Raw genomic sequence first — 14,052 nt, forward strand, 5'->3', positions numbered from 1 at the left:
CAACATTATTAATATATTTCTTTTGTCCATTTCTTTAGTTTTGTTCTTTTCCTTGTCAATCTGATTTTAACCAGATCATTGATTCGATTTGCATTTTCCTCATTTCTGTCTTTTGGTATTAGGTTTTTGAGTTTCCTCTTCTGGGAATGCCTATTCCTACTTTTCTCATCTTCTACTGTATTACCATTTTTCCTATTGCTTTGTAGCAGTCTCTTATATACACTGGGTAACTTTTTTTTTTTTTTCAGTTTTATGCTTTGGAAATATTTTCTCTCCTGTGGTTTATTTAAGCTCTAGGGACTTCTCTTGAACAGAAGTTGTCAATTTTTATGCAGTCAAATAATTAACAATTTCTTAGTGGATTGTGCTTTTCACGTCTCATAAAAGGTATTTACCTATCCCAAGATTACAAAGACATTTTTCTATATTTTCTTCTAAAAGGTTTAAAGTTTTACATTTCACATTAGGTTTTTAATCTACCTATAATGGGTTTTCGTGTGTATCGAGAACATGTTTTCTCCATGAGGACACACTGTTCCTCTATCAAACCCCGCCCTGTGTCAAGCTTTTGTTTCTGGTCTCCCTATGCTGTTCGTCCATGCCTGTCCGAACACCGCAGCGTCTCCATTATTACAGCTTTAGAGCAAGACCTGATATTTGAATGTGACCAAGCACTACGAGGGCAGGAATTGCTGGTTATTTCGTTAACAACTAGGTTCCCAGCTATTAAAGCTAGAGTATAGGGTGGAGGCTCAGTATTTGTCAAATGACTGCATGAATGGACGAATGATAAGGCAGGTCTCTCTTTCAATCTCTCTCTCTCTCTCTCTCTTTTTTTTGGTCTTTAGGAATGTCTTAGCTGTATTTGGTCCTTAATTGTTCTGGATAATGTCAGGGTCAGCTGGCCAAGTTCTGTGAAACACCTTACTGGAAATTTTATTATAATTTTTTTTTTGAGTTTGTGGACTAACTTGTGGAGGACTGACATCTTGGTGATACCGAATCTTCCCATCTAGGAACGTGACATAGCTCTAGATTTATTTACATTGCCTTTATCTTCTGTAGTGGTGATGTCATTTTCTCCACAAGGGTATGTGTGCATGTGTGACTGAAATTATTCCTGGGTACCTCGTAGTTTTATTGTTATTATGAGTTGGTTCTTTTGTCTTTAATGTTGGTGTTATTTATGTTTGTATGAACATAAATTTCCTGAGTGCTTTCTCTACATCTATTAAGATGATTACATTTTCCCCTTTAATCTGTTAATGTGCATTTCTAATTTATTATTATTATTTTTTAATAATTTCTAATTTTTTAATGTTGAGCCATCTTTGCATATGAGAAAACCAGTTACTTTTCTCCTTTAAGTGCTGACCAATAGAGGTTTCTGTGATGATGGCTGTGTTCCGCTTTGTCCGAGAGTGTAGTCATTACACATATGTGGCTTTTGAGCATTGGAAATGCAGCTATGGTGAATGAGGAATTGAACTTTACATTTTACTTAATTTAATTATGAGTCTAAGCAGCCACACGTGGCTCAGGGCAGCTATGTGTGCGGTGCTAGCCTGGAATATAGCTTTGGCTTTATCTTCCCTGTTCTCCTCACTAGAACGGGCCTTTAGGAAATGTGACGGAACGAGGCAGGACTATCATTTTCCATAGGGAAATCTAAAAAAGCAACTGAAGCTGAACGTAAATCATGGTGCAGTGAAAAAGCCACGTGCTGGCTGGGCCAGCCCCACCCCAGACATCGCCTGCCTGGTGCTCCTTCTCAGAACCAGGGGATTGGGTCCCATCTCACCAGAGCTGCACCACGCATACACCCTAACATTGATTTTTGATTTCTCTCTCCCTTTTTTCCTCTTTTTGTTTGTTTCTTAAATTCCACATGAGTGAAATGATATGGTATTTGTTTTTTTCCGACTGGCTTATTTCATTTAGCATAATACTCTCTAGCTCCGACCATGTTATTTCAAATGGCAAAATTTCATTCTTTTTATGACTGAATAACATCCCACTGTATATATACACCACTTCTTTTTCCATTCATCTGTCATTGAACGCTTAGGCTGCTTTCATGATTTGGCTGTTGTAGACAAGGCTGCTGTTAACACTGGGGGGCACATATCTTTTTGAATTAGTGTTTTTGTATTCTTTTGGTAAAAAGCCAGTAGTGTAACTATTAGATCTAAGGGTAGCTTTGTTTTTCACTTCTTGAGAAACCTGTATACTGTTTTCCACAGTGGCTGCACCAGTTTGCATTCCCACCAACAGTGCAGGAGGACTCCTTTTTCTCCTCATCCTTCCCAACACTTGCTTCTTGCATTTTTGATTTTAGCCATTCTGACTGGTATGAGGTGGTATCTTACTGTGGTTTTGATTTGCTTTTCCCTGATGCCAAGTAGTGTTGAGCAATTTTTCATGTGTCTGTTGGCCATCTGGATGTCTTCTTTGCAGAAATGTCTGTTCATGTCCTCTGCCTATTTCTTGATTGGATTATTTATTCTTTGGGTGTTGAGTTTGGTAAGTTCTTTATAGGTTTCGGATACTAACCTCTTATCTGATATGTCGTTTGGGAATATCTTCTCCCATTCTGTCAGTTGTCTTTTGGTTTTATTGACTGTTAACTTTGCTGTGCAAAAGTTTTGATCTTGATGAAGCCCCAATAGTTCATTTTTGCCCTTGCTTCCCTTGCCTTTGGCGATGTTTCTAGGAAGAAGCTGCTGTGGCTGAGGTTGAAGAGTTGCTGCCTGTGTTCTCTTCAAAGATTTTGATGGATTCCTGTCTCACATTTAGGTCTTTCATCCATTTTGAGTCTATTTTTGTGTGTGGTGGGTTTTGTTTTGTTTTGTTTTGTTTTGAGGGTGCAGAGGCAGTGTGACTTCCACCAAAGAACCGCTTCTAAATGCACTGTGAAAACCATGGACTGGACTCGACACGGAGGCAGAGCCGAGACACAGGAAGCTAGTGGTGGGTCCCAAAAGGTAAAGGAATGCGTGTTCCCTAAGCCTCCAAAAGAAGCAAAGCCAGAGGTAGCTCCAGGAGTAGTGGTACCAGCCATGTGGCCATGGGGGATGGGGGGGCAATTCCAGAATGGACCAGAGAACAACCCTTAACGGCCAAGGCAGCTTTAGTCAGGAGCAAGAGAGTGACAGCCCACAGGAACCCGTGGCAGGGAGTCTCCAGGAGGGCTGGGGAGGTGTTCATGCCCTGCCAGGGCTCCTCCTGGGCGCCCAGCTCCCACTCCCAGCACTTGCAGCAATGGAGAGAACAGCAGCCCTGATATTTCAGACACCTGAAAGAGAATTCTGTCTCAGACAGATGGCAAGGGCGAATAGAGGACAGAAGGGGACAGGGAGGGATGCCATGGACAGGTAAGGGGTGGGATAGGATGGACTGTGGAGGGGGAACAGAGAATACCGTGGATGCAGGAGAGGAAGGACCATGACATGGTCCAGCTTCATTCTTCTGCATGTGGCTGCCCAATTTTCCCAACACCATTTGTTGAAGAGGCTGTCTTTTTCCCATTGCATATTCTTTCTTCCTTTGTCTACTTCTGTGCCAGTACCATACTGTCTCGAGGACTACAGCTTTATAATACAACTTCAAGTCTGGAATTGTGATGCTTCCAGAGCTTTGTTTTTCTTTTTCAAGATAGTTTTGGCTATTTGGGGTCTTCTGTGGTTTCATACAAATTGTAGGATTGTTTGTTTTAGTTTTGTGCTAAATGCCATTGGGATTTTGATGGGGATTGCATTAAATCTATAGATTGCTCTAAGTAGTATAGGCATTTTCACAATATTCATTCTTCCAGTCCAGGAATGTGGATTATTTTTCCGTTTCTTATGTCATCCTTGATGTCTTTCATCAAGGTTTTATAGTTTCAGAGTGTAGGTCTTTTACCTTTTTAGTTAAGTTTATTCCTAGGTATTTTATTATATTGGGTGCCATTGTAAATGGGGTTGTTTTCTTAATTTCTCTTTCTGTTGCTTCATTATTAGTGTATAGAAATGAAACAGATTTCTGTATATTGATTTTGTATCCTGCAATTTTACTGAATTCATTTATCAGTTCTAGAAGTATTTTGGTGGAGTCTCTAGAGTTTTCTACATATAGTATCATGTCATTTGCAAATAGTGAAAGTTTTACTTCTTCCTTCCAATTTATATGCCTTTTATTTCTTTTTTTTTTTTTTTAAGATTTTATTTATTTGACAGAGATCACAAGCAGGCAGAGAGGCAGGCAGAGAGAGAGAGGGGGAAGCAGGCTCCCTGCTGAGCAGAGAGCCCGATGCGGGGCTCGATCCCAGGACCCTGGAATCATGACCTGAGCCGAAGGCAGAGGCTTAACCCACTGAGCCACCCAGGCGCCCCTTATATGCCTTTTATTTCTGTTCGTTGTCTGATTGATGACTAGGACTTCCAGGACCATGTTAAAAAAAAGTGGAGAGAGTGGACATCCTTGTCTTGTTTCTTGTTACTGACTTCAGGGGAAGTCTTGTTACAGGACTTCAGGGGAAAAGCTCTCAGTTTTCCCCCAGTGGGTATGAGTTAACTGTGGGTTTTTCGCATAAGACATTTATTATGTTGAGGTATGCTCCCTCTAAACCAACTTTGTTGAGGGTTTTTATCATGAATGGATGTTGTACTTTGTCAAATGCTTTCTCTGCATCTATTGAAGTGATCATATGGTTCCTATCCTTTTTCTTTTTGATATCACCACGGTTCTAATTTGCATTTTCCTGTTTATGGTGAAGCTTAGCTCTTCTCCATTGAGCCTTGGTTGTTGTGTTTTCCGTGTCTGAAAATTGCTTCTTTGTGACCTTTGCCCAAAAAGAGCCTCTTATCCCTCTAACCCATTCTTTACACTTGCTGCCAGGGCAACCTTCTAGAAAAGGCGGTTCTGACCAGACACCCACCCTGTTTAGCACCTCTCGCTGTAACCTTCGTGAGGGGCCACACTTCCTTCTTCTCTCTGAACCCCAGGCTGCCTGGACTTCTGTCAGTTCCTCAGATATGCCAAGTTTTCTCCTGCCACAGGGCCTTTGTGTCACCTTTCTGTGCTCATGCCCACCTCCCCTCCAAACTCCTGAAATTCTCTAGGCTCAGAACAGCATGGAGCCTCAGGGTCCCTTCACTGGTCCCTGCCCTCCTGGCAGCTTCCCTCCTCCTGGGTCCTCCCACTCAACCCCACAAATCTGAACCCTGGGAGTCTGCTTGTCTTGTTTAGGGCAGGAAAAGGCCCTGGACACACAGGTGCTAGATTTCTCCCCTCCTTGTTTCCCTCACTAAATGGGTGCCACAGCTGCCCATTACCTCAAGCCCTTGCTGGATACAAGTGGGTCAGGGTTGGGAAGAAAAGATACCGCTTCTAAATATATCAAGGCTGTAAGCTGTCATGAGATTTAAAAATACACATAATAACAAATATTCGCGCCAAAGCTTTCTGAGGTACCAGACCGCTTGCCATTCTCTTTCATGGCTGATGAAGACTACTTCTTCAGAATGTCATTAAAATCTCATCTACACTGTGTTTCACAACAGAAAAAACTAAATCATGGTGCTGTGTGATTAATACTAGACCAAGAGAGCCTGAAAAAATGCGACTTGGCTGACTGGCTCCATGTCCCCTTCCCCCCACCCCCAGCTTTACTGAGACATTAGAACGTCCTGTGAGTTTAAGCCACACAGTGTGATGACCCCATTCTCGTATAGGGTGTGAAATGATAACCACAGTAGGGCTGGTTCACATCTCTGCTCCTCACATATTCACCCTTTGTTGTTGTTTGTGGTGAAACCATGAAGGATTTACTCTTCGAGCAACTGTCAAGCGTGCCACACAGTCCTGTAAACTAGAATCACCACCCTGTGTGTGAGATCCCAGAACTTCGTTCACCTCATAGCTGGAAGTTCCTGTCCTTTGACCAGCGTCTCCCCAGGTCTCTCAGCCCCCTCCCTGGCTCCGTTTCCCAGCTTGGCTTTTTGAGATTCCACATGTAAGTCAGACCTTCTTCTGACTTACCCCACTTAGACCGGCTCCTTGGTGAATCAATTTGCTCCCCATTGGAAAGCAACACTACAGGAGAGGCACTGAAAGATGAAGGAGACAAAATGACTTAGCCAGTTGACATTGGTCAGTTGTGGTTATGGATCCCCTGGAACTGGCACGAGGGGCACACGATTGAGTGACCATGGCGACAATGATGGAGGTTATACATATGTCCAGCAGAGAAACTGTCACCAAGGCCAATGGAGTTACTGACTGCCTCTGACTTTCTAACCTGTCAGCACTGGAGGCCAAAGTCAAGCCCTTGATGTGGTCTTGCTACCATCTCCTTGGTAGCAAGTCAGCTACATCTGGCCCATTCTGCCATGGAGGGGCCAGCGGTCATTCTTCATAGAGATGGATATGCATTCTTGGTGTGGGTTGGCCTTTCCTTCCTGCCCACAGAGCTTCAGCCCCCATCACTGCTGGGGGCTTCCTTAAGGCTTTACCCCTGAGCACAGAATCCCACACAGCCAACGTAAGACAAGGGGATCCTCTTCCCAGAGAAAGGGGTGCAGGAGCGGTCCTGGAGCGTGAGCTGGGCAGGGTGGTCACATGTCACACCACGCGGAAGCAGGGGGTTTGGGGGAGGCCTGGGGAAGGACCCCTGCCTTCTCCGCAGACACACTGGCTGAGCAGTAACATTGGGAAGGGACAGGGGCCACCTTCGGGAAGCAGTTCAGGCATTAAGTCAGAAACCTGATAGGGCAGTGTCCCCAGCAAGAACACCTGGGGCTAGGAAACCGTGGGGGGGACACAAGTGGCTCCACTCACCATGATCTCCCATGACCCCCCCGGGAGGGTGTGTCCTTCCCCTCCTCCATCTTTGGGCCCTTCAGGGTTGCGGGTCCTAGCGAGTCCCACTGACCTGTAAGATACTGCGGTGGCAGGGCACTTTGACCCTGGTGTCCGGCGACCAGCAGGTGAGGCGGCACCCTCCTGATCAGCGGGGGGAGGGGGTGTAGGGGTGGGGAGAGGGGACCAGGGAGGTCGTGTGTGTGGAGACCGGATGATCCCCGCGGCCGCCCCCGGGCCCTCTCCCGCCGCGCTGCGCTGGTGCGCCCACGTCTGTCGGCCTCTCGCAGGGCCGCCAGGGAGAGGAGGTGCGGCGCCCCCCCGCCCTAGCCAAGACCTGCTGGACTGCGAGGAGGGAGGCGGCAGCCCTGGGTGGGGGCGGGCAGGGGCGCGCGGGAGCGAGGGGACGGCGGTCTGCGGCGCGCGCGGCCGGCGGGGGACGGCGACAGGCGCCCCGGCCCCTCTGCGCCCGCGCCCCGCCGCCCGGGTCGCAGGGGCGCTTCCCGCTGCCGCTCTCGGGCCCCGGCGCCGGTCCCCGGCTCCTCAGGCCCGACCCCCGGGGGCGCCCTGCCCCTCAGACGCTCCTTCAGCGGCGGCTGGCTGCCTCCCCGCTGCCCCGCCGGGACCGTGGGCAGGGCCCCTCCCGGCCCCGCCAGAGCCAAGCGCCCCCCGGCCCCGGCCCCGGCCTCCCGCAGCCCCGCCTGGCCTCCCGGCGCCCAGGAGGCTGGGGGCTGACCGGGTCGCTCCCGGCTGGAAAGTGCTCCCCTTCGGCCGCTTGTCAAGGGGCTGATGGTCTGTAAAGGGGTTTATGGGTGTTAGAACAAAAAGCACGCTTTGAACGGAAATCGATTTTGCTTTATGCAAATTCAGCAGCCTGTTCTCGCTCTTCTTCTGTGCTCTGGATCGCTGAGAGACTCGGTGATGGATGGGTGGGGGGAGCTCGGAGCTTGGCATCTGGAAGCCACGGGCATAAAGGTCAACCCGCTGCGCTGTCCAGATGGCGAGGCTTACTTTATTGCAGTTGTTATTGTTGGCGAGGATGGCGGGGAGGGGTCTGAGTCAAGTTGAAGGCTAACATGGGTGGTGGGTGGATGCCCCGCCGGAAGGCCTGTACTCGCACGCCCTGGAGGTGATGGTTTGGGAGGGGCGGGTTTCCAGCAGTCCCTCCTGGGATGCAGTTGAGAGAGGCTGCTTTGGGGGAGGATGCTGACGGCTCCCCTGGGGCCCAGGACCCCCTCCACTGAACCCGTGGCTTCCTCCGCTTGGCATTCATGGCTTGTGATCAGCATCAAGTGCTTCGCAGCCCACCAGCCCATGTTTGGACCGTCTTTCGGTATTAATCAAAGATCTGAATCCTCTGCTCTACTAGTTTCTTTTGAACTGTGGCAGTATCAGCCCTGTAAGAGAATCGTTCTGAAGGGAAAACTGCAAACAGCTTAAACTTCTCTCTGTAAAGTTTTTTCCGGGTGAGCGATGTTTTTGACTTAAAAATGTTCCCTTGTAATTATGCCTCTCTGTGTATTCGTGCTTTTCTTCTGCTTGACTTCCTTTCTGTTTATTCAGCAGTTAGGAACCGTGCCACATGGGGCTCAGCTGAAGGAAGACGCCCTTGCGGTGTCCTTAGAAAGCAAGAACGAGGAGCCCAAGTAAGAAACCGCACGTGCGGTGTCCCCCATGCGGCATTAGCTGGGGAGGAATCCACTTTTTGAGATGCCTTCCACACTCCCTTCCTTATTAAAGAGAATATTGGTTGAAAGACAACAAGAAAGAAAGAAAGAAAGAAAGAAAGAAAGAAAGAAAGAAAGAAAGAAAGAAAGCCCTGATGTCAGATTTAGGAATCCATCCAACTTAAAGAAAAGAACATCAGATGCTGCTCAGCATGCCACAAATGCAAGAGACAAAGAATGCAGCATTTCGAGCAGAATACACCAGCTTTAGCGAGCTGAGCTGTAAGGGCGATGCTGCTTACTTGCCTATTCCCCTTTCCCTCCTGCCTCGCCAACATCACCCCTCAAGCCAGTTCTGAAGTGATCAAAAGCTAATTTCCAAGCATTTAGTAACATCCCTGGACTGATGAGGTTCTCTGCTATATTCCCAAAGCAGAAGCCAGAAAGCATTACGGTGTGTGGTTTTCACTAAAGGTAATGTTGGCTTACTTGCAGAAATGTATTCTTCTGAAAATGAACGTATGCTATTTAAGAGGGAAGCTGAAAACAAAATATAACAAGACCACTCTCTGAACAAGTGAGTAACGAATAGAGAGGGGACATAATGAGGAAGAAGCCACCATAGTCCAGAGCCTTGGGAGATCCCAAGGATAATGAGAAATTAAATTTCTAAATCAATGTTTAACCCGAGAAAGTAGGAATATCTCATAGTTGTTTGGGATTTGTCAGCTTAAGATGCTGCATAGTGAGTGTAAGCAGAGACATTGACTTCACCTATATGAGAATTACTAGAATTAAAGATGTATTTCAATAAGAACACACTTCAGACTGGGAGAACTGAAGGTGGGTAGCTCCCTGGAGAATTTTTTTTTTTAAGATTTTATTTATTTATTTGACAGAGAGAGAGACAGTGAGAGAGGGAACACAAGCAGGGGGAGTGGGAGAGGGATAAGCAGGCTCCCCGCTGAGTAGGTAGCCCAATGTGGGACTCGATCCCAGGAACCTGGGATCGTGACCTGAGCCGAAGGCAGATGCTTAATGACTGAGCAACCCAGGTGTCCTCTCTGGAGAATTCTACTTGGAATGCAGAATTCAAGCTACAAGAAGGCCAGAGGCCATGCCTTGAGACAAAGAATGGACCTTCAGATGGTGGCTGTGAGTGGCAGCATGGCGCCGACCTTGGTGTGCAGACGGCACAGTTCACTTGACCTCTTCACAGTACACATTTCACACTGAGCTCCCGAGGAGACCAAGATGACAACACAATGCTCCTCAACACAGACTGACCTCATACAGTTGTCTTAATTCCACAGTGTTACAGTTTGAGAAGAAAGCCAACCAAATATATTGGCCACCAGATATATAGTGGTGATAGAGAGGAATTGGTATATATACTACTAATAGGAAGTTGTAAGTCAAATAAGAGTTAGCAAGAGTGTGGATAATGGAAATTCCCCAGTAGGATGACGTCTGGGAGTCTTTAGTTTTAGCTAGGACAAGGTTTTACCTTACACCTGATAATTACTAAGGAAGCATCTACTTGGTCATTTGTTTTGTGTTTCTGCTTTTCCACTTACCTGCCTTTCTCATGGTGTTTGTTCATCAGAGTGACGGAAAGGTATTGGAATATATATCAGATGATTCCCCTTCTAAAGCTTCTTTTAAAACAAATTTATTATTTTAATTTATATACTATAAAATACACTCATATAAATTGTATGATTTTTATGTAACAAATGCATCCATTTTTTTTAAATCTAAATTTTATTAGTTAAAATATAGTGCAAAATTGGTTTCTGGAGTAGAATTCAGGGATTCATTACTTACATGCAACACCCAGTGCTCATGATAACAGGTGCCCTCCTTAATCCCCATCCCCCATCTAGTCCATCCCTCAACCACTTCCCTCTATTGACCCTCAGTGTGTTCTCTATCACTAAGAGTCACTTACAGCTTGTTTCCCTCTTTCCTTTTTTTCTTTTCTCCCTTTCTATATGTTCATCTCCTTTCTTTCTTCCTTTCTTCCTTTCCTTTTTAAAAAAAGATTTATCCACTCATTTCAGAGAAAGAGAATACACAAGTAGGGGGAGGGGCAGAGGGAGAGGGGAGGCAGACCCCCGACTGAATGTAGAGCCCCATGCAGGCTCGACTGGAGAAGCCAGAGATCATGACCTGAGCCTAAACTAAGAGTCGGATGCTTAACTGACTGAGGCACCCAGGAACCCCATCTGTTTTCTTTCTTAAATTCCACATACAAGTGAGATCATATGGTATTTGTCTTTCCCTGACTGTCTTATTTCACTTAGCCTAATACCCTCTAGCTCTACCCCTGTCATTGCAAATGGCAAGATGTCATTCTTTTTGATGGCTGAGTAATATTCCCCTCTCGCGCGCTCTCTCTCTCTCTCTCTCTCTCTCTCTATATATATATATATATATATATACACACACACCCCCACACACCCCACATCTTCTTTATCCATTCGTCAGTCTATGGACCTCTGGGCTCTTCCCATAGTTCAGCTATTGTTGACAATGCTGCTATAAACATTGGGGTGCATGTACCCCTTTGAATCTGTATTTTTGTGTCCTTTGGGTCAATACCCAGTAGTGCAATTGCTGGATCATAGGGTAGCTCTATTGAACCTCCAGGCTGTGCTCGAGAGTGGCAAAATGCATTCACTTTTAAAAATTAATTAATTAATTAATTTTTAGGGACAGTTTCAGCACATGAGAGCAGGGCGGGGCACGGGGGTAGGAGGAGAGGGAGGAGAATCCCAAGTAGACTTCACACTCAGCACAGAGCCTGACACAGGGTTCGATCTCACGACCCTGAGATCATGATCTGAGCTGAAATCAAGAGTGGGATGCTTAACTGACTGAGCCACCCAGGCACCACCAAAAGCACCCATTTTTAAATGTTCTGACAAACGCAAGCACCCATGGAGGCTTGCCATAATCAGGACGTGGAATGTATGTATCACCCCGAGAAAGTTCCCTTGTGCCCCATTTCAGGGAATCCTGGCCCACTGTTTCTGCTGGCCCTATAGCTTCACTCTTTCTATAATGTTATTAAATGAAATCATACAGATGTACTCCTGGGTCTGGCTTCTTTCACTCAGCATAAGGCATTGAGATTCACTGATATCATCACACAGTACTTGTTGCTTTTTAATGCTGAGTATTTCCAACAGAGAGGCTGTAATCTGCTCATCCCTTCACCTGCTCGTGGACATGTGGGTTGTCTCCACCATTTGGCTGCTATGAATACAGCTGCTATCAACATTCACGGACTTACATTTTCATTTCTCTTGGGCCCGTTACCCAGCTTATTTTCATGGCTCTTTTTACCTATCAAATCAAGTACACTCTTGACCTTGCTTCGCAGACTGGTTCAAATGACCTTTCGCTCCTGTGCTCCCCTCTCAGCCAAGTGAGGTTACCTGCAGATCTCCTTGGAACCCCTGTGGTTTCTGGCTCTGCCTGGGCTCACTCTGTTTTCTGTACTGTGGAACATCTTCCCCTGCTCTCAATTCTCCCCTATCATTTGAGACCCCTCTCAGATGCCTCCCTTTCAAAAATTGTCCGGGATTCCACCATTAGAAGTCATCTCTCACTCCACAGAGTTTGGACCCTCTGTGTCCAGCCCTTGCTTTATGTTCCGTAAGTCCCATGAAGTCCTATGAAGTCATCACAGTGAAAAATGCCCAGATGCGTAGAGAAGGATGAATTTAGGATGGATTGTTAACACTGAGAGGGAAATTAATGTTTAATCTCAAACATTAGGAAAAATGGTTCTAGAAAAACAACCCAATTAGCAAGTTCTAAGCCATTGCTCCTCGGGCAAAGACAGGGTGAGGTTCCCACAGCCTCTGGTCACGTTTTCATCAACGGATCCATACATGACCTTGCTTTATATGTGTTTCTGTTTAATACATATTATTGGTTCACCAACACTGAACTCACTGGCCACAGCACTAGGATTTTACCTGAGCAAAGTGCATTTTCTCTGGAAGACACATGGGAGCCTGCTTGCTCGGGGATCGTTTTCAACAGCCAAATCACCAACAAAAAGCGCTCCAGTGTGAAAAGCGTGGCCCTGACCAGACCGTTGATATAGACCATTGTTCACAGCAGGAAAAGCTGAAGCAAGAAGGCAGAGCATTGGCACTTGGTCTGACCTTGGCCAGGAGTGTAAGCGGCGGGGGACTTGGATGTTGCACTGCTTGGCACACGTCCAATCAGGGCTGTAGTGAGCAGGCAAATTCCCAAGCGACAGACTCTAAGAATAGTGAGGATTGACCATGCGTGCACACCTGTGTCCCCTTTGTAAGCCCCAAGGTGGCCAGTTTCCCTCCTGGCTTAGGTAACACGCGGCCGGCCGATGGCAGGAATGCACTACCGAGAAGCATTTGAGGGAAATAACAGAAAAATACAGTTACACTGGGTCACCGAATTTATAAGGCGAACTTGAAACTTACTGCGTGTCTGCCACATGCCATGTGCCACGTCCACATTGGGGGCAGGGTGCACGATGGTGAACACAGAACGAGACCTTGGCCTCACACATCAGGAAGAGATCAGGAAGACTGGCAAATGAGGGAGAAATGTAAAGTGTTTCTTGAAATAGGAAGATGATTCTGGAGCCTGAGAGCTAATCGCTCACTGTAGCCACCTTGGAATAAGTAGGAATAAACATCAGTTTGGTTAAAAGCAAGACTGGAGTGAGAGTGCCTGATGTGGAATTCTGGTCCTGAATTCTTACCTGCTGTGTGACCCTGGGCAAGCCACTTACTCTCTCTGTGCTTCAGGTCCTCGTTTGTGAAATGGGGACGCCAGAACAATTACCATTTGGGCTCTTCAGAGGGTCACCCTTGGGAGTGTGTCCCCAGTAGTAAGTGTGTGTTGGTCGTATCTAAAAAGATGCATGGCATCTGATTTATCTGCTGAAGAAGTAGATCCTGTCAGATCAACTTGATTATGTTTGTGAGGGAAGCAGAGAAGTGGAACGTGAGGTAGTTACTGCTACGTGATTAGGAAAGCGCGGTTTGGCTGCTCAAGGATGTGCCGAGAAGAGATGTTCTGACCCCACAGGACTGAACCGCGGTTGGTCCCGAGGCTGAGAATCAGCACAGCCATCCTGCTCAGCCCCTGCTGAGTGACATACAAACCTACTGGAAAAAATTGTCCAGAAATGAAGAGAAGAGTTGGTTTAGGATGGATTGTTACTGCTGAAAGAGAAATTAAAGTTAATAAAAGTGTAAGTTCATTTAGGTTTTTATAGAACTATTAGAAAAAATGGTTCTATAAAAACAACATAAAGTCAACATTCAGGGGATACAAGCACGGATTGATTGGAAATGGACAAGAGCAAAGAGCAGGGGGAGTGACTGGAGAGGACCCTCCCAAGGTCAGCGAGGTTCGTTCCATGGAATCAGTCTGAAACGCGCAGGCAGGGTGCCGTGTTGAGTACCACAGTGGGAAACTTCCCACGTGCCCCCAACACATACAGGAAAGCGCACAACATGCAAGTGCCGGGAGACAA

The sequence above is a fragment of the Martes martes genome (assembly GCF_963455335.1).
Source record: "Martes martes genome assembly, chromosome: 6".
NCBI lineage: Eukaryota > Metazoa > Chordata > Mammalia > Carnivora > Mustelidae > Martes > Martes martes.